A 26,280-nucleotide genomic window follows, 5' to 3' on the forward strand; every position below is an offset into this window, starting at 1 on the left:
GAAATTGGCTCAAACCAGTTGTCAAGGCATGCACATAATGTACTTCCTTGTGAGCCAACCTGGAGTCTGCTGAGGGCCTAGCAAAAGGCACTGTCAGAAATCCTGATCTAATAAGGGGCAATCACATAATGTCACCAGATTGGGACACAGCCTGGGTGCTGGGAGGAGGGAATACAAGGCCTTCCTCATTATTGAGTAAAGGAGTCTGCTATTTGCCTTTCACCTGACTCCCATTGCCTCTGTCATTGACACTGCACCTTTTCACCCCCTCCCTGAAGGGAGCTGTTAGGACCAGCAACATATGGCTTTTTAAATATCATTAGTGTTAGTTATTCCTTCACTTTCTCTGCCCCCTGTAACCTTTAACATTTCTTCTTTCCTTTGTATTTTTGATCATAACGTCAAGAGAGAAATTATTCCTTACTTCTGTCTATGTGGTATTATAAATGTCTCTTGTGCTTTCTCGTCTATTTCTTTCACCAAATTTTGGGAAACATTATGCTATAACTTCATTGAATAGAATCCCTACACCTTTAGTATTTATTTCAGCTCCTTCTATCCCAGAAAGACTTGGATTTTTTTGTCTTGACCACACCCTGGCACTTTCAACATTGTGTCCATACTCATTTACTATATTATGGATGTCTGAAATTTGTCAACCCTTATTCTTTCTTCTGCTGGATCAAGCCATTAGTGACACCTTCCACTGTGTTTTTTATCTGATTCTTTGAGTTTTTCACTTATAATATTTCTATCTCAATTTTATTAAAAAAAAAACTCAATTTCTTTGCTAATTTTTCTTCTATGTTGCTGGTTTTGTTTGTTCTTTTATTGACTTTTTCCTCTTTGCTGCTGATCTATCTTTCTAGGAAATACATTGAATTCATTGGTTTGTTTGTATTTTTTTTATCAGGCCACTGACCATTTCCACCAGTAAATGTTGAAATACCCATCTGCCATCATTCTTCTTTCAATGATATTGAGCTCTGTAATTGAGGAGGTACGATCTTTTGGAGGTATTGTGCTGTCTTGTGTTTACATGTTGTGATTTGTGCATCTGCTAGTTTGGATATTTCTCTTGGTTTTATTTGAGGGTCTTTTGGTTGAGCTGCCTACTCTTAAGGCTTAATCCCTAGTAACACTGAGCAGGGGAAGATTAAACTGCTTTTTTAGGCAGCTTCTCCTGCACACAGCAGAGAGCTGTGCAGCTGAAGATGAGCTAAGTTGACTTCATGTGGTGGCTTGGATGAGCATCACCCTAACAGGCTCATACATTTGAACACTTGGTCCCCAGTGGGTAGAACTGTTTGGGAAGGATTAGGAGGTGTGGTCTTTTTGGAGGAGGTGTGTCACTGGGGGTGAGCTTTATGGTTTAGAAAGACTCTCATCATTCCCAGTTTGCTCATTTTGCCTCATGATTGTGATCAAGATGTGAGCTCTCAGCTACTGCCCCAGCACCATGCCTGCCTGTCTATCTGCTGACATGCTCCCCACCATGATAATCATGGACTCTAACCTTCTAAAACCATGAGCCCTAAATTCCATGCTTTCTTTTCTAAGTTGTCTTGGTCATGGTGTTTCTTGACAGCAATAGAACAGTTACTAAGACATGTTCTATTAGTAGACCATCCATCTACTTTTCTGTGCTTTTCAGATATCTCTGTACTTTACTTCTGTCTTAGCATTTAATCAGGGTCTGGCTTATACTGTCAGAGGCTTAATTCCTTACTGTCATGGCAGGAAACATAGCGGCATGCAGGCAGATATTTGAGAACTACATCCTGATCCATCAAGGGAGGGAGGGAGAGAAGGAGAGAGAGAGGAGGGGAGGGATAGAGAGAGAGAGAGAGAGAGAGAGAGAGAGAGAGAGAGAGAGGGAGAGAGAGGGGAGGGATAGAGAGAGAGAGGGGGGAGGGAGAGGGAGAGGGAGAGGGAGAGGGAGAGAATGGATCTGCATGGGCGTTTGAAACCTCAAAGCCCAACCCCAATGACACACTTCCACCAACAAGCCCATACCTCCTAATCCTTCTAATCTTTTCAAATAGCAACACTCCCTGGTGATTAAAGCATTCAAATATATGAGCCTATGGAGGCCATTCTTATTCAAACCCCGACTTCCTTTATTGATTATAAAAGTTCTTCCTCTCTTTCCATCTTTGGAGTAGAGTTCATTTTTTCTTCTTCCAACTCTCTCCTTCACTGGTTCACATGGAAGTAGATTCTAGCCTATATCTTACCCAGAATGCCTAAGACATGTGCTCTTAAATTCCAGCTCCAACATATGTCTGCTGAACAGTCTGAGGCAAATCACTTGATCTCTCTGAATTCCGTTCTCTTGAAGTATTGTCTTCATTATTCTTCTATTTCTGTGATAAAACACCATGACCAAGGCAACTTATAAACTAAAGTGTTTAATTTGGCTTATAGTTTCAAAGGGTTAGCATCCATGGTGGTTGACCAAAAGAACAGCTGAGAACTCGCTTCTTGATCCATAACTATGAAGAAGAGAGAAGCATTAAGAATAGCACTAGTCTTTGAAACCTCAAAGCCCACCCCCAGTAACACTTCCACCAACCAGGTTATACTTTCTAATTCTTCCCAAGCAGTTCCACCAACTGGAGATCAAATATTTAAACCTATGAGCCTATGTGGTGTATTCTTATTCAAACCACTGCATGTCATAGGATGTTATATCAGAAAACTGTCATGCAGATCACACAGGGAAACCAACTGTAGAAGCACATGTAGAGTGCTCAAGAGAAACTCAAATGCTAGTTTCAGTCCTCCCATAGACCATGTGTTCAACAAATATTCCTGGAACCAATAAATGAATACGAAGTAGAGGTGAGTATATATTGTTTTGCAAATGGAATGTAGAAAAGAATCTTATTAACCATCAAGGCTTTCTTTTAAACACAAGCCAGAAAAAATATAGCCCATTCAATGTTTTTAATTATCTTCTGATTCAGAAATAAAAGACTTTGTCCGGGCTTATGGAAAACATGATGCCACATCCTGTTTTTCCCCTCACATTAATTGTTATAAAAGGTTTCAATCATGATGCTACTTTGTCCAAATATAGCTTTCTTGCATGAAAAAGGTTTGTAAAGCAATGCCTTGTATCCTACAACCTGCGATGAAGACAGGAACAAACTGCAGGGCCTACTTTTAGAGGAGACGCTACTGAATTTGATGAAGCACAAGTTATCTCGCTACAAAAGGGAATCTCCTGGCAGTAAGGGCTGCCACACCATCACACCAGGCAGAAAACCATGCGAATTTCCTCCAAATGTGGTATTCCAGACATCTTGAGCACCAAGACAAGGTCTGTCGAGCTTGCTAACCAGATAGGTCATAGGGTGTGTGAGGCAATGTGGCACAGGCAGCCTCATCACTCTCCTCTCCTTGGTGGCTACTTTTGGGATGTGTACAAGCTAGTTGACTGATTGCTTTGTTTCTCTGTGGTTCAGAAGCAAGGTTTTTTTCCTCTTTGTTTCTTCACTCGAGCCAATGAGTTTTTAATTTAATTGCCGTATGGCATGACTTTCTCAGGACTAACATCAAGACCCTGGTCAAAGAAGAGAACTTTCTCAGATAGCTGGATACTTTTACAGGTAGCTGGAGCTGGTGACAGAGCTGGCAGGGACAAGACAGACAGTTTAGAAATTCCACATTCTCACTGGGAAAACGGCATATAAACAAGACATATACTAGGAAAGGTAGCTAAGCACATTCTCACCTGCAATGTAGGACATCTTGGTCTCTCCAGCTGCATTAAAAGTACTAAATATATATGTGTATATATATGAAACATATTAAATTGTATAAAATTCAGTGTGAAAATAAATTTTTAAGTGTGATATCAAATTCAAAATATAAAAGAAAAACTGAAGTATTTAAATACACAAAACTCAACATTTATGTGGTCAGAAAAACCACATATAAAGGTAAATAAGAAATATAAGAGAACAGTTGTGATATCTGTGAGTGAGTTCACTTTTAATGCATAAAAGGCACTTCTGGGGTTGGGGAGACAACTGTGAGTAAAGTCCTTACCGTGCAAGTAACAGGACCTGAGTTATGACCCCAACACTCAGGCCTCATGGCCTGAGCCTGTGTCTCTAGCACTAGGGAGTGGGGATAGACACTTCTGCTTGGTTCTAGGATGACTTTTACGTTGCTCTGATTTCTTTAATGACCACTGTATAGTTCAGTCTTGAGTGTTAGTGTAGTTCCTGAGGTTACACTTGCTGTGCTTTCTAGTTTTACTTATGTCAAGTTTTGTATTTGTTAAGGTGTGCCATGCCTTGTGGCCTTTAGTGTGGTCAACCTTCTAGAAAGTTTTATGTACTACTAGAAAGAGTTTATTTGCTATTTGTTGTGTTTTCTGTCTGTAAAATTCTGTTGATCTGTGGTTTAATTTATCTCTGAAGTTTCTTTGCCAGTTTTTATTTTGCAAGGTCAAGCTAAACATGAGAGTAGGGTATTGAAGTCTCTCACAATTACTGTGTCAGGATCCACATGGCCTTTTATGCCTTTTAAAGTTTCTTTTATGAAATTTAGAGATACAAGATCTGTTACATAAAAATTTATAGTATTTACAACTTCTTGATGAATTGTTCCTGACTAGTTTTAAAGCATACGTTATCAGATAAGAGAATCACTACACCAGTTCACTAATGAATCCCATTTGTGTGACAGTTTGATCTCCAACTTTTGACTCTCAGTTTTGAGATTTTTTTCTAGTCATGAGAACTTCTTAGAGACAACAGAAAGTTGTATCTTGTTTCATAATTCAATCCATTTGTAGGCTTGTATCCAGCCTACTTTAGTGTCTGTTGCTGTGATAAAACACTAACCAAAAATCAACTTAGAAGAGAAAGGGGTTATTTGGCTAACAGGTCACAGTCCATCATCAGGGTAAGCCAGGCAGGAACTGAAGCAGAGACCACAGAGGAAGGCTATGTACTGGCTTGCTCCTTGTGGCTTGCTCAGCTCCCTTTCTCATACAGTCCAGGCCCACTTGCCTAAGAGTGGCACCACCCACGGTAGGCTGGGCCTTGCTACATCAGTCAGCAATCAAGAAAATGTTCCCCCAAACATGCCTACATGCCAATCTGGTGGAGGCAATCCTTCAGTTGAGATTCCTGGAATATCTAGGCCTGTGCAAGTTGACAGAAACTAACAACTATAGCATCTTTAAATTGGTAAGGTAAATCCATTTGCATTCAAATTTATTATTCAGAGGTTATCAATTAGTTTTAGCTATCAGTTAGTTATTTTGTTGGAAGTTTTTCTGGTTGGTTGGCCTTTTGGGAGTTCTTGTCTTCCTTTCTAGACTCTTCCATCTCTTGGGCTCTTAGGTTTGGTCTCTTCGGTGCACCTAGATTTTCTGGAACATTCCTTTTCCTTTGGGTCCATCTGTAGGCACTCCTGTTCTCATGTCTTTGCCTCCATTTCTAACATTTGTCCTTTTGCTCAGTGATGATTTCTGGTTTGGGGGTTGGTTTGTTTGGTTGTTTGGTTTGGTTTTGGTTTTGGGTTTTTTTTTTTTTTAGCTTGGTTCTTGGTAGAACAGATGACTCTTCATTTCCAGAATTCCTCTTTGGTTATTTTGCAGTGCCTCAACTTTTGGGCTGAACTTTTCCTCCGTGTTCTTATGCTTGTCCTCCAAGGCACTGATAATTTCACTCACTCCAGTAACTTTTGTTTCTAAGCTCTCAACCGCTATGCTTGTCTGCCTCTCCTGTACGGCTGCAGGCTGCACTGCTGGGGTCTGCTGCTCCATCAAGATGGTGCATGATGTTCCACTACACTCTGTCTGGGGTCCTGACCCTTGGTTAACCAGACAGTGGGGGTCGGGGGTAAGCTTGCAGATCTTTCAATTTCAGGTCCCCATACCTCTTTTCTAAAGCTGTGTCTGTGGTTTGCCCCACTCTCCCAGTGGGTAGGCTGAGTTCAGCCTCAGTTACTTTCAGCCTCTGCCATACTTTTCCTGTGGCCCAGTCCCTTGCTCATCTGTGCAGTGGTAAAGGTGAGGACATGGTGTTATGAATCTCTCAACTCTAGGTCCCATATAGCTTTTCTGTGCCGTACCCATGGTTTGTCCAATGTCCTCACTGGATAGGCTGAGATCAACCTCCATCACACTCTTCCCTTTCCTGTGTACTTTAAATCACCTGTAGGTTGCTTATAATGCATTTCTTAGACACTGTGCATACTATGGAAGTAGTTAGACGACAGTTTTTCAAGAATAACGACAAGGAAAAAAGTTTATGTCAAGCTCACGTGTCCAGTACAGATACTCTCATTTGTTTGCTTTTGTTTTTTCAATCTCTGTTGAATCCAAAGACACAGAACCCAAGGTCATGGAAGTATGAGAACCTTCTCTCATACTTCACTGTCAAGGATGAGTACATAGTAGGCATTTAGAATAGTGCCTGGCTCAAGAATTGTCATTGGCTGCCTGTTATTACAGTGACCTTGGCTCAGAGTCCTTGCTTACCCTAGAAAGACTTACACTAGCCCACCTAAAATCACACCACTTCTCAACTTAAAATGACTGTGAGGAACCCACAGCACAGATAGAATGCAGGTCCCAAGGCTCAGAAGAGCTCCTGCACCCACTTGCTGCACTAAACCTACCAACTACTTAATAATAGGTAAAAAAGGTGAAAAAAAAAAAAACAACTCTATTTATAGGAGCTGACTTATCAGGTCAACAGAAATGAACATGTGCATGAGCAATGGATTCTAACAAACAACTGGTCTCATGCTCATGTGTGCCCCTTCCATGCCTTGGCCTTTGATCCTGCAGGACTTACTTGTGAATGAACAGACCAAAATTTTTTCTTTCAAAAAATATGGTAGCAAGCACATCTGAGAAAGAAGCCTTTCCTCTAACAAAGGCAGCCCCGCACTAGTGCCAGAAGTGAGTGTAGGTGTAACCATCTTATTAAATAAGAAACACAGAGCCAATACAGAGTTGAAAGCTAAGAGCTCAGAGCAATAGCTAAGAGCTAAAAACCTTACCCTTCACTGTGGCTGTTGTCCTACCTCTCCAAAAGAGACCTACTTCCTGTGTGTTTGTGCTTTTTATTGACTTCCTATTCTGCCTTCTCATTGGTTGTAAACCCAACCACATGACCTCCTCGTCACTGCCCGTCTGTACAGACCTCCAGGTCTTCTATGGTTGGTATTGAGATTAAAGGCGTGTGTCTCCATGCTGGCTGTATCCTTGAACATACAGAGATCCGCCTAGCCCTGCCTCCCAAGAGCTGGGATTAAAGGCATGCGCCACCAACGCCCAGCTCTGCTGTGGCTTGCTATTAGCTCTGACCCCCAGGCAACTTTATTTATTAACATACAAATAAAATCACATTTCAGTACAAATAAAATATCACTATAAGTGAGAGCAGTCATCTTCCTTCACCCTTGCCTGATGTTCACCCTTACCAAGAAGCATCTTCTCATGGGTCATTTTTAAAAATATTAACTCCCATTCTTTTTGTGGCTTAGACTTAAAACACGATGTTGATTCCCACTTCATAGTTTTAAATAAATTAATACCATTGACTGATTGATGTGGGGGAAACTCTAGTTTACCTCAATTGAACTGGTCCCCAGCAATTTTCATGGATGCCTGTTCCATTATACAGGGCTCACAGTTTCTGAAACAAAAATCGACATGTGGTTTGACAATCAGGAGTCTATTTATAGGGACAGGATAGTTAGCAAACCAGAAAATCCAGGCCATATGCATGCCATTAACTATATATAATGAATGATGTGTATGAATAATGTATGGACATGTGGGCTGGCTAGTGCCTCTCAACTGGTCAAGGTACATGAACAGCCTTTCAGGGGTTGGCTAATTGAGTCACTATGCTGCTCGTGGTCTCCTTTCCAGTGGCTTATTTAATTGATGTCAACTCTCTTTATTAAATCATTTAATCTGTAAAAATGATAGATAGCTTTACATTATGTCTTCTCTAAGAGAACTATAAAATTGTTTTTTAAAGTCTTTTAATTCAGCTAAGAAACTCACAAGGTTGCACATGAACCATTAATTCAATAAATATGATTAAAACAATATTTCATTAACTTACTGATTGCCAGTGAATAAAATAAACTCATGATGTTCCTCAGACATATTTTGAAACCTTACAAGTATTTGAATGAACAATGAGTATGCCTGTGTCTACTCTGATCCATTTCTCTGAACAGAAGCACACAGTGGCAACCAAGACAAGGAACCTTTGCCTAGATGTGAGCTAGGGAACATGGCCAAAGGACTCCAGGAGTTGATGTTTGCTGTAGACTCTAAACATATACGTTCTGTGCAAACACAATTAGCAGTGTTGTCTTTTAGATGGAATGCTAGCTTCTTTTCAAATGGCATTCAAAAACTTGTCAAAAGTTTTAGCTAAAGTTTTGATATGAAATATGTTTCTATTTTTCAATAAAAAGCTAATTAATGGTTTAAAACTCAAAAGTCTATTTTAATTATTTATTTGGGTGCTTGTTTGGGTTTTTTTCTCTACAGGTGATGGCCAAGACCCAAACCTTTGCCTCAGCACACCCTACCATTCCCTCCTATTCCAGCTAGTATGACCAGCTGTCAAGACACAATATCCATACACAGCTATACCATGTGCATAAATGCAGGCTTAAAGCAAACACACCACAGGTAGGAGACTGTGGCCACATCAACATCCTAAGTAATTACAACACAAACAGGCTCTCACTGTACGGAGTAAGCCATCCATTCTCTCCCAGATGGTTTGAATAAAGTGCAAGCCACACCACAAGAAAACAAAGTCTGCTTTGGGGCACTGACTGAGGAGGATGGGCAGCAGGTACGGGCCACAGAGGTGTTTTCAGCCTGCACCTGTCTGGGGGAGAACTGTTTGAATTTGTCTGATAAAACAGTCAGGTGAGGTCTTCTAGAAAAATCTACTCCCTGAGGTCTAAAAAGGTTTTCGTGGGAGAGCTGGAGAGATGGCTCCATGGCTAAGGGCACTTGCTGCTCTTCCAAAGGACCTGGGACCAGTTCCTAGCACCCACATCTGGTGACTCACAACCACGTGAAAAATCCAGTTCCTGGGTAACCTACATACTTTTCTGGCCTCCAAGGACATTTGAATGTACATGGAACCCATACATAGCCTCAGGCACACATACATACACATAAAATAAAAAACTACATTGTTTTTCTTTTCTTTTTTTCTTTCCTTTTTTTTTTGTTGTTGTTGTTTTTCTGAGACAAGGTTTCTCTCTGTAACAGTCCTGACTGTTCTGGAAGTCTCTCTGTAGACCAGGCTGGCCTCAAATTCACAGAGATCTGCCGGCCTCTGCCTCCTGAGTGCTGGGATTAAAGATGTGCACCACCACTGCTTGGCATAACTACATCTTTTAAAAAGGGATTTCATGAGGAATGATTTCAAAGGTTTGGAAGGGCCAGTAAGACCACAAAGCGCACACAAAAAGCCAAGCATTATATTACAAAATGTGTCACTAACTTTTTCTATGAATTTTATTTGTGTGGTTGAATGTATAGTAGAGAGAGGAATACATACATGTAATAGTGCCTTCGCATTGTTTCACTCTATGCAGTAGTGTCCCGTGTCTAAGGTTCCACTCTATGCAGTAGTGTCCCGTGTCTAAGGTTTCACTCTATGCAGAAGTGCCTCATGTCTAAGATTCCACTCTATGCAGTAGTGTCCCGTGTCTAAGGTTTCACTCTATGCAGAAGTGCCTCATGTCTAAGGTTCCACTCTATGCAGTAGTGTCCCGTGTGTAAGGTCTCACTCTATGCAGTAGTGTCCCGTGTCTAAGGTTCCACTCTATGCAGTAGTGCCCCGTGTCTAAGGTTTTACTTTCTGTAGTCTCACTTACATGTAGTCAACTGTTTACAGACTAAATTATTATCTCACTAAATTATTATCTACATGCCTCAGTCTCCAGGGTACTGGGATTAAAGACATGCATGCACCATCCCACCTAGACCTAGCTGTTCTTTAATTCCTTTTCACAAGTTGGAAGCTTAGCTGGTGGGGTCTCGCCCTGAGGCCACCACTCCCTTCATTCCATTTAACCTGATGGCTTTCCTTTGATCTGTGCATCTCCTTGAACACGGAATTTAGCTCCATTCCACTTTTTGGTACACCTTTTCTCCTCAAATTGTATATTTCGCATTTTTTTCTGGCTCAGTTTGCTCATTTTCATTATAGATCTTCATAAGAGTGACCACTAATAACCATACAACAGAATCAATACTAGGCTGTTTTGAGATTTCCTCTGCCAATGAAATCAATCCAAATATCTTCACTTTAGCCTCAGGCAGGTTTTTTAGACAAGGTCAAAGAGCAGCCACTTTCTTCACCAAAATATTACAAGAGCCATCTAAGCCACATACTAAAATTCTACTCCTCTGAAACCTCTTGAAACAGACCCCTACGGTTCAAATAACCCTTAGCACCACTGTCTTTCATGCTCCTACCAGCATGGCCCATTAAGCAGCAATTAAAGCATTCTACTGCTTTCCTAACCCAAAGTCCCCAAAACATGGTCAGGCCTATCACAGCAATACCCCAGTCCCTGGTACCAACTTCTCTTTTAGTTAGGGTTTATATTGCTGTGAAGAGACACCATAACCATGGCAACCCTTATAAAGAAAAACGTTTAAGATTTATTTATTTATTATGTATACAGAAGAGGGTGCCAGATGTCATTACAGATGGTTGTGAGCCACCATGTGGTTGCTGGGAATTGAACTCAGGACCTCTGGAAGAACGGTCAGTGCTCTTAACCTCTGAGCCATCTCTCCAGCCCGGAAAACATTTAATTAGGGTAGCTTGCTTACAGTTCAGAGGTTCAGTTCATTATCATCATGGCAGGACACAGCGGTGTACAGGAAGACATGGTGCTAGAGAAGGAGCTGAGAGTTCTACATTTTGATCCACAAGCAGCATAAGGAGACTGGCTACTACCCAGCATAAGACTACTGGGTATAGCTTGAGCATATATGAGACCTCAAAGCCCACCCCCAAACTGATACTCTTGTTCCAACAAGGTCATACCTACTCCAACAAGGTCACAGCTCCTAATAGTGCCACTCTCTACAGGCCAAGCATTCAAACACAAGAGTCTATGGGGGTCATTCCTATTCAAACCACCATAATCATTAGATGGAAAGATCTGTACTTTGAGAGAAAGAGAACAATCACATACATCTAGCTTCTGTACAATATTTGTTAGAATCATTCTGTTTTATTGTTTGCATTACTATTAATCCTTTAGTGCACCTAATTTATAAACTAAACTTTTTATGATCATATGTGAAAACAAACCCAATCTAGTGAGACTGAGTCCTATCCATGATTTGAGTGTCTGCAGGGATCTTGAAACATATCCCCATGAGTAAGAGCACAACTGTCCCCAGAGTGCTATTTGACCCCTTGCTACCAGAAGCTGAGACACAAGAAGAACAGCACGGATATTCTATGTCACATTTAAGACAAGGAACTAGGGTCCTTTTCTCATCTCTAAGTGGAAAACCGTCTACTTGGGCAACCTGAGATGTCTGTTCTAGGATGGTAGGTAACTTCTGGAGGCAGCCTGCAAGATGTGCTGTGGAAGCTCAGTGGGAGCTGGGCAGAGGACTCAGAAATGGCCATGTCCAGCAATGGGCCAAGAAGAACATGTCCCAGGAGAAAAGGAGAGACCCTGTCAAAAGTTTTGTCAGCAAATGATGACCCTGCTTTGCTCAGCAGAGCAATAGCCGAACAAGGGGTCACTGGAAGCACAAGCGTCAGTGAACTTGAAGACAGCACAATCCAATTATCAAGCCAGAAACAGAAAGAAAATGAGTCAAAAAGAGTAAACAGACATGTGAAAAATACTATGAACACAACATAGCCCACCTCCTCATTTAAATATTTGTATGAAAGTATTTTGTGTCATATGTTTTTGAAAGCCAATAGAACCTTAGGAAACAGACTCACAAAGGGGCTCCATTTTGTGGAGTTGTTGAATGGAGAGTAACATTACACTAACGCATTTCTCAGGGCCAGTTATTCTGTGCACTGGAGGGAAAAGATTGGCACCACAGAGAGATCAGATTGCACTGGAGGCAGCAGGGCCTGGGCGGGGCCTGGGCAAGGCCTGCACAGCTTTTGTTTAGAGCTGTGCTGGTGCCTTGAAATGCTTACTTTGTAAGCAAGGGCCATGCATTTTCATTGCGTACTAGGGCTCTACAAGCAGCAGGTCCTGCCTGGCGTGGAGAGAAAGACAAGAGATAACACAAACACAGACACAAACACCCCAAGCCAGGCTGCCTGCTACAGCCTGAGGGAAGGAGCTGGGTCAGACATGGGTAGGATTTGAGGTTAGAGACCCCTAGAGCAGATCACTGCTGAAGAGCAAGAGAATCATGCAAAACACTCACTGACACTCTTGAAAACTGAAGGGTTGAATGTGTAGTTGTTCTTAAGGTAAAACATACATCCACAAATGAATACATGACACTGTTTCAAACTGTTTCAAACTTGAAAAGAAGGCAAAGGGGCAAATTAAGCTATTCAAGGGAAATTATGTAAGATTAAAGCCAGTTTAGGTTGTCTTTCCCCAGACCTCCTGAGGCCTTTTTAAAATAACCATTTAAGGGGCTAGAGAGAGAGCTCAGTAGTCAGGGAACTTTGCTGCTTTGCAAAGGGTCCAGGTTCCGTTTCCAGCACCCACATGGTGGCTCACAACCTCCTGCAATTCTAGTTTCTGATCTAGACCTGACGCCTTCGTCTGGCCTCTGCAGGCATCAGGCACACATGGTATATGTACAAATGTGCAGGTCAAACACTCATACACAGAATATGAAGTTTTAAGAAAAAAAAACTATTTACTTTAAAGACAAAGAAAATGTAAAGGGAAAAGTCAGCCTAAGCACCTACAAGTTTGACCAAAGTACATGTGGTTGGCATACCTCACCACAGCTGCAGAACAGGACTGGTGACAGACAGTTGAGGTGTTCGATTACAGCAGCTGATGGGAGAGAGCCAGACACACCCATCCTGGAGTCTGTACAAATACTGTTTGTCTGTAGAACAAGTTCCTTTTAAAAACATATTATAGCCCGGCGGCGGTGGCTCATGCCTTATATCCCAGCACTCGGGAGGCAGAGCCAGGCAGATCTCTGTGAGTTTGAGGCCAGCCTGGTCTACAGAGTGAGATCCAGGACAGGCACCAAAACTACACAGAGAAGCCCTGTCTCGAAAAACCAAAAGAAAAAAGAAAAAAAACCTTATATATGGTGAACTAGAGAGGAATTTTTAAGTATAAATTTACATGCACATATGTTACCTATTATGTATGTATATAATGTGTGTACATATAGAAGTGAAAGACAGTAGAGGTAGGAACAGTCATAGTGGGCCAGTCATTGAGTTCATGATGGCTCCATTGCTGGATGAGCAGAGCAAAGTGCAAAGAATTTATAACATGATTAGATGCAGAAAGGTATGAGCCACTATGAACAATGCAGGCAGAGCCCAGAATATGAATATGAAGGAACTAGGAAAGAAACAGATTGCTTATGCTTCCCTACTCCTTCCCATCACCTTCACACCACTAGCAAAAAAGTACAAAAATTAATAGTAATAAAAATATACATGTTGACTTGTATCAGAAAGCAAAACGTCTAATAACTGCATTGGAAGGAAAGAATTTGAATAATTTCTGTAGCAGATTCACCAAGTTTTTTCATTTTATGTCTCCACAGCTTTCTTGCATGATCATGTCTAGCCAATAGATAAACAAAAACAAATGAAAAACATGAATTTTCTTCAAGAGTGACTGAGGTCATCCTTGAGTCACCGTCACGGGTGGAAATTCCTATGCAGACATTTTAGATGGGGAACTCTCTCCTGAGTCATTTCATAGACAGACAAGCTGTCATTCCTCAGTTAGTTTCCTCCAGGTTTGTTATAACACAGCCCCCCAGTGCCACTTCTAATGCTTCTCGTCTTCATGTTTCTAGGGAGTATTGCTGTTTCATAACCGATAGCTTAGTAGTCGGGAATTTTGAATAGGTAACAAGACAGTTGAAATTACAGTAGCTGATGGGAGAAAGCCAGACACACCCATCCTGGAGTCTGTACAAATACTGTTTGTCTGTAGAACAAGTGCCTTTTAAAAACTTACATTATATATGGTGAACTAGAGAGGAATTTTTAATATAAATTTATATGCACATACATTACCTATTCTGTATGTATTTGGTATGTGCACACAGTCAGCCACAGCTTCCTCAGCTGGGTCTTCAGTCAACTTTGAATCAAGAATATTTGAAATATTTATGTGTTTGTTATTTTGTGTGTATGCCTGCTTGTCTCTCTGTGCACTGTGTATGTACAGTACCCTCAGAAGCCAGAAGCCATGGAGCCAGAATTATAGATGATTGTGAGCCACCAGCTGGGTTCTGGAAAAACTGACCCCTGGTCCTCTGGAAGATCAGTCAGAGCTCTTAACCGCTAAGCCTTCTCTCCAGCCCCAAAAACATTTCTGAAGGCTGAGAAGGTAGCCTAGTGTCGGAATGCTTGCCTATCCTACATAAAGCACTGAGATTGATTCACAGCACCAGAAAAGGATACCTTTTAGAAGTCATATCTGAACTCACATGCAGACCTTTGTCTTGACATTATTACCTAAACAAACCAGTATGATAATTATTTACATATTTACATCGTGTTTACATGGTGAATGATACAGAGAGGGTGTAGAGTATGCAGGAGAATTTACTAGGTTTTAAGTGAACACAACTCCATATCATGAAAGGGACATACATTATTGGGCTTGGGACTCCGTGGGAAGGGAGTGTTTGAGAATCCACCCCTTCGGATTCCAAGGAGAAACTGCAGTATCAAATTCAGTCCCCTCCATCAAACATCTTCTCACAGTGAGAAAGATAGGATGCCATTGCTCTCAGACAATGAGCTAAACCCACAAATCCTACTGACACTGGGGGTCAGGGTGGTCCCTGTCTCCTCCTGCAAGTTCCTGCAGTCAGCGATCCCTCACTCCTACCACCCCAAATCATGTGCCCCCTCCTACTTCCCTGTGTCCACTTCTTCTATGGAATTTGGATTCTCATATTCTGGTCACTTTGGCTGATCAAAGTTGTGCAGGTCACCCAAATGTGAAAATGTAAACTTAAAAAAATATAAAGGGCTCAAGAGATGACTCAGTGGTTAAGAGTACTGGCTGTTCTTACAGAGGTCCAGGGTTCAGTCCCCAGTACTTACACAATGGCTCACAGCCAATTTGTCCAATTCCAGGGACAAACATTTTAAAAAGAAAATATTACATGATAGGTTCAGCAGATCTTAAAAAGACTTCTCATATTTGGCCAAAACAAGGTTCCATTTCTTTATCACAAAATCTAAATCATAAAAGCCTGCATGCAGATACTCATTTTTAAATCAGAGACCCTCAGAACTGAATCAAAACAGGAAAATACTCCTCCCACTGGGGGACTGCAAATGAGGATAGCTACGAAGTTGTCAACCTCAGTTCCAGCTTCAGAGGCTCTGTGCATACAAAATCACATAAGCTTCCCTGCATCAGCTCCATCTATGTGGTGGTTTGAATAGGAATGGCCCCTATAGACTCATGTGTTTGAATGGTTGGCCAACAGGGAGTGTCACTATTAGGAGGTGTGGTTTTGTTGGAGGAAGTGTGTCGCTGTGGAAGCAAGCTTTGAGGTCTCAGATGATCAAGCCATGCCCAGTGTGACAGTCCCTCCCTGCTGCCTGTGAATCAAGATGTAGAACTCTCAGCTCCTTCTCCACACCATGTGTGCCTGCATGCCATCTGCCATGATGATAAACGACTAAACCTCTGAACTATAAGCCAGCCCCAACTAAATGTTTTCCTTTATAAGAGTTGCCATGATCATGGTGTCTCTTCACAGCAATAGAAACCCTAAGTGAGCCAATCTACTTACCAAAAAGCCTCATAGCCCTATGTGGCATAAAGATGGCAAGCGGACTACATGTGCCGCTTGCTTCAGGCCTGATATGAGTCAACTTTGGGTTTTCTCAATTGTTTCTCAATTTAGTTGGACTTGGCTTACAAAGCATGGTTGAACTTTGGAAATGTGCACACACTAGCTAACCACTGAACTTGAAAAAGTATATGAAGTTTCTCCTTTCCAATGAACTTTCCATTTCATTCTTTTTTGCTCTTTATGAAAATTTAATTTAATTTTTTTTTTTTTTTGGTTTTTCGAGACAGGGTTTCTCTGTGTAGTTTTGCGCCTTTCCTGGAACTCACTTTGTAGACCAGGCTGGCCTCGAACTCACAGAGATCCTCCTGCCTCTGCCTCCCGAGTGCTGGGATTAAAGGCGTGCGCCACCACCGCCCGGCTTTAATTTAATTTTTGATTGACATATGAAATAGGTACAAAGTGATAGCTTGATTCATAGGTAGATAAATCAGACAGATAGATAGATAGATAGATAGATAGATAGATAGATAGATAGATAGATAGAACAACTCAGGGTAATTTGAATATCCAGTACCTTAAACTTCTATTGTTTCTTTGTAGTAAATACGTTCAGAATCCTCTTCTACCATTTATGTGATAGACATGAAGCATTCTTAACAATGAAACCAATTTCTTTATATGCTTAAGAAAAAAAAATGTTGTAGTTACATGAAAATAATTACAGTGTGGCATACAAGGTTAGTACAGTTGATAATAGCTGCCTTCATCTTCTAGCAGCAAATGTAAACTGCACAGAAAAACACACTATGTATTTAAAATGTGCTCAACCATACTTAATGAAAAAACAGAACTGTAATTTGCCAACGCTTTTTCTCCCCTTTTGATGAAACAAGAAACACACATGTCACCTCTGGACTGCAGCAGATCAGCCCGCAGGAAGACTGGAAGATCAGAGATCCTGTTTACTTAGTCCTCAGATTCCCTACAGCATCCCCCTTGACAAAGCCCTCCCATGAGACAATACAGCCATCTCTAGCTGCTTCCCCAACACAGCAGCATCTGGCTCCCTTGCTGACATGCCTAGCTGCTCCTCAAGCCTCATGAGACCTCCTTCCTCCTATTGGTATCAGAAAGTACATTAAGGACCTTAGCATCCAACAATCCCTTTGCTGTGTGAGCCTGAGGTTCCCCAGCATTTAAATAATAACGCTGAGAGGAGTGAGATGGGGAAAGAACACGGGCCTGTCTGATAGCACACATGGTGGTTTTAAATAGAAGCAGTGGAGAGTTGATTCTGCCCAAACCTCCTCATTCCCCTCCCCAGCAAAGGGCAGATGGAGTACCATCCCTTCCCTTCCACTTTCTCTGAGGTCTTTCCCTAGAATCGCTGATGTCTCTTCACTGCCAGGCAGGGTTGAGTGAGATTCCTCGAAATCAGAGAAGGCCCAAGCATGTACTGGGGGTGGAACATTGCCAACTTTACCTAAAATGTTAAGTGAAATCGAGGAGCAACAAGAGAAAGGGATGTGGGGTACAGGATGCTTCTGATACAAGGAGAAAGACGAACACACCTGCCCAGAGTCCTGTTATCAGAACACAGATCCCTGGAAACTACTTAAAATTGGAGGTTTGACTCTGGGTAATCATTCTACCTTATTTCTAATCTGTTTCTCCAAATTGTGCAATCTGGTTCAGCATTTAGACCAATGGAGCTGTTACCTAGCAAGGCTGTCTTGGAAGGAATGACTGTAGGCTAGGGGGAAAGTTGTTCCTAAAGTGATAGTTACCGCCTAAGATGATCATCAGACAGCAATCAGGTTAGAAAACAAGGTTTGAGAGAGAGTCCAGGAAGGGGTCACAAAGGCAGCAACAGTGGCTCTGGGCCTCTGATGGATGGGAAAGAATTTCCAAACCATTCTAGGAAAGACAACATGGTGATGGGGAATGTGTTCTACTTCAGACAAAATCTTGATTCATTGAAGCTGTACCAAGAAATTCCACCTATAAAAATCCATGCTCCAAACACAGGTTCCCTGACCCCAAATCCCACCCTCTCTACCCTGCTCCAGGGTAAGTCATGTCTCTGCCAGTGGGTGTCAAAAAGAGGATGCATAGGTTTTCCAAGGTGGGTGGACAGTGCTAGTCCTCTGCTGTGTACTGTTTCTGGGAAGGAAAGGGAAGTCTCCAAGCATTTGGCAGTTCACCATGACCAGGGGTAGAACACTTGTGGGTGAGCAGAAGCAGAGATGTTTAGTTTATCGGAAATATGAAAAGTTTAAGTAAACTTTCTATAAGAATTTTCTTTGGTCTACTGTGGTGGTATTGTGTTCCCCAAAATATTGTGCACCCTAATAAACTTATCTGGGGTCAAAGACAGAACAGCCACTAGATACAAAGGCTAGAAAATGGTGGCACTCACACCTTTAATCCTAGCACTTCAGAGGTAGAAATCCCTCTGGATCTCTGTGAGTTCAAGGCCACATTGGAAATGGCCAGGCATGGTGACACTCGCCTTTAATCCCAGAAAGTGAGCCTTTAATCCCAGGGAGTAGTGGTAGAAAGCAGAAAGGTATATAAGGTGTGAGGACCAGAAACTAGAAGCATTTGGCCTGGTTAAGCATTTGGCTGGTTAAGCTTTCAGGCTTCTAGCAGCAGTTCAGCTGAGAGCCATTCTGGATGAGGACACAGAGGCTTCCAGTCTGAGGAAACAAGACCAGCTGAGGATCCGGCGAGGTGAGGTGGCTGTGGCTTGTTCTGGTTCTCTGATCTTCTAGTTCACCCCAATACCTGGCTCCGGTTTGATTTTATTAATAAGAACTTTTAAGATTCCTGCTCCAGTCTGTTTGCCGTTAGGCTTTGTTCAGTCCTGCAGAGAGGAGGTGAAAGGGTTTCCATGGTGACTTTGTTCCCTAAATGGAATTGGAAATAATTGTTTTGGATGCCTCTGGACCACTTTGCCTTAAGACCATCAGATGACTAATGTCTTAGTTTGCTTTCTGTTGCTATGATTAAAAACTTTTTTACCCACTCGGGAGGCAGAGCTAGGCGGATCTCTGTGAGTTCGAGGCCAGCCTGGACTACCAAGTGAGTCCCAGGAAAGGCGCAAAGCTACACAGAGAAACCCTGTCTCGAAAAACCAAAAAAAAAAAAAAAAAAAACTTTTTTACCAAAAGCAATTTGGAAAGGAAAGGATTTATCTGGGTTACATGTCCCAATCACAGTCCATCATGGCGGGAAGTCAGGCAGAAACTGAAGCAGAGGCCATGGAGGAATGATGCTTACTGGCTTTCTCCCCGTGGCTTACTCAGTTTGATTTTTTTTTTCCTCTACAACCCAGAACCATTTTCCCAGGAGTGGCACTGTCCACAGGCACTAGGCCCTCCTGCATCAATCATTAATCAAGAAAATGTCCCCACAGACTTGCCAACAGGCCAACCTGATGGGGCATTTTCTCAGTTGAGGATCCCTCTTCCTAAATGGCCCTAGCTTGCATCAAGTTGACAAAAAAAGCTAGCACAACTGACTCTTCCTTCACCTCCTGGTTTAAATGTCACACCCACAAAGGGTTTTCCTTGATTATCAATTAAATGCAGCACCCAACTATCCTCTCTAAATGTGATATTAATTTGTCAAGATCTGAAACTGATCATTACTCACTAGGTTGCTTTCATTGTCAAACTTCAACTCCCATGGAACACACTGTCCCTAAACACTGGCACACTGACCCTTTCCACTGCTTTGGGGAGTCACAGATCTCTCACTCACAGGACTGTATGCCTCTTCCCCAGTTAAGTTACTATCATCATGGGATTTGTTTGGATACTACAACTCTTACCACTTCAGGAGGAAGACGGGAACTAGTGTACAATGTGCCACACCAAGAGGATGACTTAGGACAGTGAACACGGTACACTGCCATCTTTACCCTACGGCTTCCCAGACCTTCACATTGGAAGAACTTGCTAGACTAATTAATGCTATTCACTTCTTTCTCTTGCTATCAAGGTCTTCAGCACATAGTATAAGTCAAGGAATCAATGAATGACTCCATGTACAGTAGTCCCATGCTTGAATACAAGACTTACAGCTGTCACTACATAGGGGTAGCTTTCTTGTTTGTGATATTAGACAGATAATTTACATACTAGGGGCCAATCTGGGTGTTAAAGGAGGACATAACAACAAATAAGTTGCTTTATATCTTTATTGACTTCATTTGAAAAATCTAGAATCAGACACAGGCAGCAGACTGGGAAAAATAGATAAGAATGCTCAACTTGCAGCATGGCCCAGGAAGTGTTTATGGAAAGAACACAGGAAGTAGAAGCGAGGTTCAGGCAGCTAGATTGGTTCTTGGTTTTCTTACCTGAACTTTGTTTGGACAGTTGGCTGTCTGTGGTAGATAGGTGACTACCATTGTAATTAGCCAATATTAGTTGTTAAATCACAGCTCATTACACAGAGAAATCCTCCAACCAGACTTAATGCAATTTAACACAGCTCTAAATGTTTAAAGCTATTCCAGGGTCTTGGTTTCTTTCAGCAAGTCTGTAACAGCTCTTCCCCTGTGGACCCTATGCTAGAGATTCGGGGCATACATGGCTGGGGTGGTCAAGAGAGTTGGAAAGACAGTGTGTGTGGTCCCTGCAGATGTGTTACTGACAACACAGGTGAATGCGGAGCACCTCAGCTCTATGTATGACAATCACACAGATGAAGAAGAGGATACTGAGTATTTGTGGAGGCTTGGGGGGTATATACATCCCCCTTCTCAAAATCCTTCTGAATACTTTAAATTTTAAAATATTTTAAATATAATTTTAGTGGAAGATGAGGGTCTCAATATTACATACTTATGTTTAGCTTAATTGTAATTATTGCTATAAGTTGACTAACTTGAAATCAGCACCAGCAGAGGCAAGGTGAGTTTTACTGGTCTAGAAATTCAAAGTGTATTAACTAGTAAGGGGCAACATTCCTCAACCTTGGCTGGACTTCAGAATCAGTTGAGAATTCTTTGAGCATGCTGAGGGATGGGCTACAGCCCTGAGGTTCTGGTTCAATGGGTCTTGCATGGGACCCAGGCTTTGGTGTGTTCTGAAGCTGTCCAAGTGAGTCTAATGCACAGTCAAGATGAACAACTACTGAGCTAGGGAAAGGCAGTGTTTGGGTCAAAGTTGTAGGTGAGCTGCAAGCTAGAGTGAACACAGCTGTGTGTGTCCTGTAAAAGACCTGAGTCCCTTGATTTCAAAGCTCTGGGTCTCTTCAGGGTCAGCATTTAAACCAATCTAATAGAGCAGATGGGAATCCAGCTGAGTTCATGCAAAAGCCTATTTTTCTACCCAAACCATTCCCTATGGGATTTCAAGTAGCCAGCTCAATGCTGTGCACTGAAATCCCGGTTTCACTTAGCATAACCATGTATAATACATGTGACTTCTCAGAATACGACTCTAAAGATGTTGGTGCTTTAAAAATAGCCGCCAGATGCCTTCTTTTAATGTGCAGCATATAAAAAAAAAGTGGTTTACTTTTGCAAATCACCCCCATATCTGAATTGAAGACAATTTCAGTACCCCAGGGATGGGCTAAACAGATTCCATCTATCCAGCTGGCAAGCCTAAAGAAAACCATTAAACCAGTTAAAGGGAATGTGGTTAACACTTGCTAATGACCAAATCCAATACCTTTATCATGTGAGCCATTGGGGTTTGGGACTGTTGCAAGCCTCTCTTAATTAGAAATTGTTGGGAAATTTTCTACACGTTAGAAATGCAGACTCTTAGTCCCTGCCCCCAGTCTACTGACTTATATGCCATGAACTAATGTCGGAGGGGTGGAAAAAACAAGTAGCTACGAGATAATTAAGGAGGCATGTTTGACAAGATCTGGTCTTGATGGGATGTTAGAGAGGACAGTGAAGTTAAAGATGACCCCCGGGTTTCTCAGGACCAATCACCGAGACTTCTCTGGAGGAAGAGAGGCTCTTCATGATCCTTTTCTGTCTCCACTGATTTTGTCCGCCCCTTAAGTTCACTGGAGTTCTTTGTGTGACCTATGGTCCCCCTTTAATGCCTGGTTCAGTGTCTTCCTCTCTTGAGTACGTCCACAGGATGCTCAATGACCTGAAGGCATATTGAGCGCCGTTTATCATTTCTCTCAGAACCTCCTATACTTTGCTCAATCTCCCAGTTGGTAGAATGGACATTTCCTACTTGTTGGCTAAAGAGAAAATGAAAGCCAGAAGTTAGCCTCGTGTTTGACCCCACATGCAACCACTTGCCAACTCCTAATTTTTCATTCCTTTATATGTCCAATATCGCTCACCTCTGCTTTTCTGAGTCCATTACTTCCCACACACATTGCAATTTTCTCCTTGTTTTCCCACTCCATCCTTGTTGATTCGCCCCACCCCCCCATCGAGGCCCCACCCTGCCCACCTTTTCAGTTTTGTCTCCTATGCTTACTCAACATAGTTTGCATTCTTGTCCTCTGCTAAGTTTGCCTCTCTGAATGCAAATGTGAGCCCGGCCCCTGTACTGCATTTAATTCTTTTGTCTATAAACTTTGTGCTTCATTTTGGGTCCCTAATACTGAAATGATAAAATGGTTCATCAGCAGAAGTTTCAATGCCCTTTTGTGTGCAGTATTTGAGATGTTCTGGGCAACTTAAAGAATGTGAGAGATAAAGTGGTTTTAGTTTTGAAGGCCCAGAAGACAACTTCAGCTTCATATTCCCCAAACTACCACCACTTTCCCTCCCTTGCATCCCAGGAGTAGAAAGGACCATCAAATGCTATATTAAGAGAACCATTTATCCATATGGCGCTAAGAGGTTCCTGCTAAAGAGTTCAGAAATAGCTGTCATTATTGAGCACCTGCTGGCTCATTCATCCCTCATTTCTGCTGCAGTGAGTGATTTCCTCTGGGCCTGACATGGCCATTGCCATCATGGAGCAGAGACTGCAATTGTGACCTACAGAATAACCTTGGCTCCGTAGTCATGGCAATGAAATAAGCGGAACAATTCAGGGAAGGCCAGGTTTATGGTCATGGTAACAGGGCTGTTCATACTTCCCAGTATAAAAGAGAGGGGAGTTGTGGGACCCTAACCAGAGGTACCAGCCTTCTACTTGCTCCTCAGCTATACACGGTCTTGAGGGGATAGTGGAGTGTGTGAAGTAGAAGACTCACCAAGGGTAGACTTCAGCCATACACTGTTCAGGAGGTTGCCCCCAAGGCAATTCACCTTCTCCTGAGTCACCCACACCTCACTCTCCGTCCTGTAGGTCAGCCCAACGAGCTCACCAGCTGGAGCCATTCCCTGGGTCTGCTATCAGTGCGCTCTCATGTCTCCCCACGAAAACAACGGAACATGTCAATCCCGGGTGAGGAGTAAAGGCTGCATCCACTTGATTTGTAGCCATGGAAAGCTGTTGTAGAGCCCAGGAGGATGTTATGAATCTACCTCACAGGTCCTGAAACACATGGGACTCAGTAAATGTGTATTGAGAAAGTAAATGAGTGAAGCAAAGAGCTGGACCTGCAGAGCTGGTGTCAAAACCCAAGGTGGCTGCTCTTGGCTCATGATGAATTCCCACAGAGGAGCGCACTGAGCTGATGAGAGGCTGGCCAACTCCTCTTGTCTAGCTTCTCTGTCCTTTCTACATGTAGTTTGAAAAGAAAAGAAAGGAAAGATCTGACCAATCTCACAATAGTGGGAAGAAGAAAATCTCAGCATTTTTTATGAAGCCTTGTAAATCTATAGCAACTGCAGGATAATTAACAATGATTGCTATCAGGCTTCCGGTCCATGTTGTGTCTCTTTATAGGTACTGAGTGCACTGCTTTACGGTGAAGAGAACAAATGGGTGAGGCACTGTCTTCACATTGCATCGTGTCTTCCATTCTGTCTAAACATGGTGGTAATGTGAGTGATTCTCCTGCAGCTTCCAGAGGGGTTATCAACTCACCCAGATCCACACATGTCAGAGAGATTTACTCCTAACACCCCTGGTGGGGAAATTACATTAACTAAATGAGGTGAATTAGGTCCAGGTTTAGACATTGCCTATTAAACAGAATCTATTACACTGTCAAAGACACTATATTGTCTAATCCAACATTTTAAATGTGAGAAGTTAGCACTGGTCGGGGAGCCAAGCATCATCTACATACATCACCCTAAAGACAAAGCTTTGAAATTGTTTAAGCCATTAGCACTTAATAGCTTCAAATGTTTTATTCTGGCAGTCATAAATTGGCTAAATTATAAAACCACAATTAAAAATAATTATCCATGAAGTAACAAAGTAGTGCAGAAGTCTCCAGAAACAGACAGCTGAGCTCCGTACTCCATCAGCCAATGGAGTCTGTCAGGAGTGAAGACCCACAAGTTTCCTGTCCCTGTAACAGCATTGTATCAGCATCAGAGGAAGGCCCAGGGCTGAGAGCAAAGTAAACAGCCAGATCATGTCCAAACCCGTGTCTATCTAAACTTGGATCATTAAATGCCCTAGAAATGATTTCTTCCTAAAGTTAACACAAGTGACAATGAATCCTTCAATGGTTTTCTAAGTCACCCATTTATTTAAAAAAAAAAACTACTCTATAAACCTCAGATCTTAAAAATACCTCGTGTCCAGAAGTTTCAATAAATAATTTTTGTCAAAATCATATATGTTTCTCTTATGTAATCATCTAAATATGGTTAGAACTCAGAATAATACATTACATTTTAAGGGCTTGCTCTGTTAAAATTTGGAATTCCATGAAATCTCACTGAACAGTAAAGTTCTTAATTCCTAGTCAAACTTTTATTTAAAATGTACATATGTTCCCTAAGCTGCATTTATATCTTTCTTACGAACTCATCCTGTGCTCCAGTGTTCCCAGTTTCAGTTCCTGCACACCCATTCTGTGTTACATGGACAATGTTGGTCCTTTGAACCATGATAGCATGTATTCATCATAATGACCTTAAAAGGTCAGTAAGCAAGTCCTTAATTAGAATAAATGGGTTTTTTTTAGTGTGTGTGTGTGTGTGTGTGTGTGTATGTGTGTGTTGCCTGAATATATATGGTCAGAAGAGGGTGAGGGATCTCTGGGAACTAGAGTTACAAATGGTTGTGAGCCAACATGTGGGTGTTAGGAATCAAACCCAGGTCCTCTGCAAGACCAACTTGTGCTTTTAACCAGTGAGCTATCTCTTCATCCCCATGTTCTTTTTCGAAATAATGTATTAATTCTTTGAGAATTTCATACAGTGTATTTTATCAGACCACCCCATCCCTCACCTCCCTACCCACCTAACCTCATGTTATTTCCTCCCCTCCCCCACCTTTCTTTTTTAAACTGAATCCAGTCTGTGTTGTCCCACCTCCCCTGAGCTGTCACCCACTCTGCCTGCACAGGGACTGACTGAGAACCAAGGCTCAGACTGGGGTTGTCCAGCCTGTGTCTGTGATGGGTTAACTGACACATTTCATAAAAATACAAGGAGTTAAGCCTAGTCCTAAAGGGTCTTATTTCACTGGCCTGAAGTAAAGCCCAGGTATTAAAATGCTTCCACTAAGTCCAGTTCGCAAACACAGCGGAGGGCCACTGCCTTAGACTAGTGTGCTCCAGTATTTTGTTCCAATCTGCCTTCAAGGGAACCTCTTCCAGGCATTGTATTAGCCAGGGTGAGAGGGGGGGGGATTGGGAATGGCTGTCTACCAACGGAAAGTCCAAGAGTCCAGTAGTTGTTCAGTCCACAAGGCTGGATGTCTCAGCTGGTCTTCAGTGTATACCAGAATCCTAAAGAAGGAGGCCCTAATACCAGTGAAGGAATGGACTTGCCAGAGAGAGTGAGAGCAAGCTGGTAGGGAGGGAGAGGGAGAGGGAGAGGGAGAGGGAGAGGGAAAGGGAGAGGGAGAGGGAAAGGGAGAGGGAAAGGGAGAGAGAAAGAGCTTCCTTCTTCCATGTCCCTTATATGGGCTGCCAACAGAAGGCATGGCCCAGATTTAAGGTGGGTCTCCCCATCTCAAATGATTCAATCAAGAAAAATCCCTACTGTGGGATGGTCTGTATGTCAAATATGTTGCTGATTGGTCAATAAATAAATCACTGATTGGCCATTGGCTAGGCAGGACGTATAGGCGGGACAAGGAGGAGAATAGAGCGGGGAAGTGGAAGGCTGAGTAGGAGACACGGCCAGCCGCCATCAGGATAAGGAAGATGTAAAGTACCGGTAAGCCACAAGCCACGTGGCAAGGTATAGATTAATAGAAATGGATTAA

Source organism: Peromyscus californicus, unplaced genomic scaffold (assembly GCF_007827085.1).
Source record: "Peromyscus californicus insignis strain IS unplaced genomic scaffold, ASM782708v3 Scaffold_8__1_contigs__length_139910024, whole genome shotgun sequence".
NCBI lineage: Eukaryota > Metazoa > Chordata > Mammalia > Rodentia > Cricetidae > Peromyscus > Peromyscus californicus.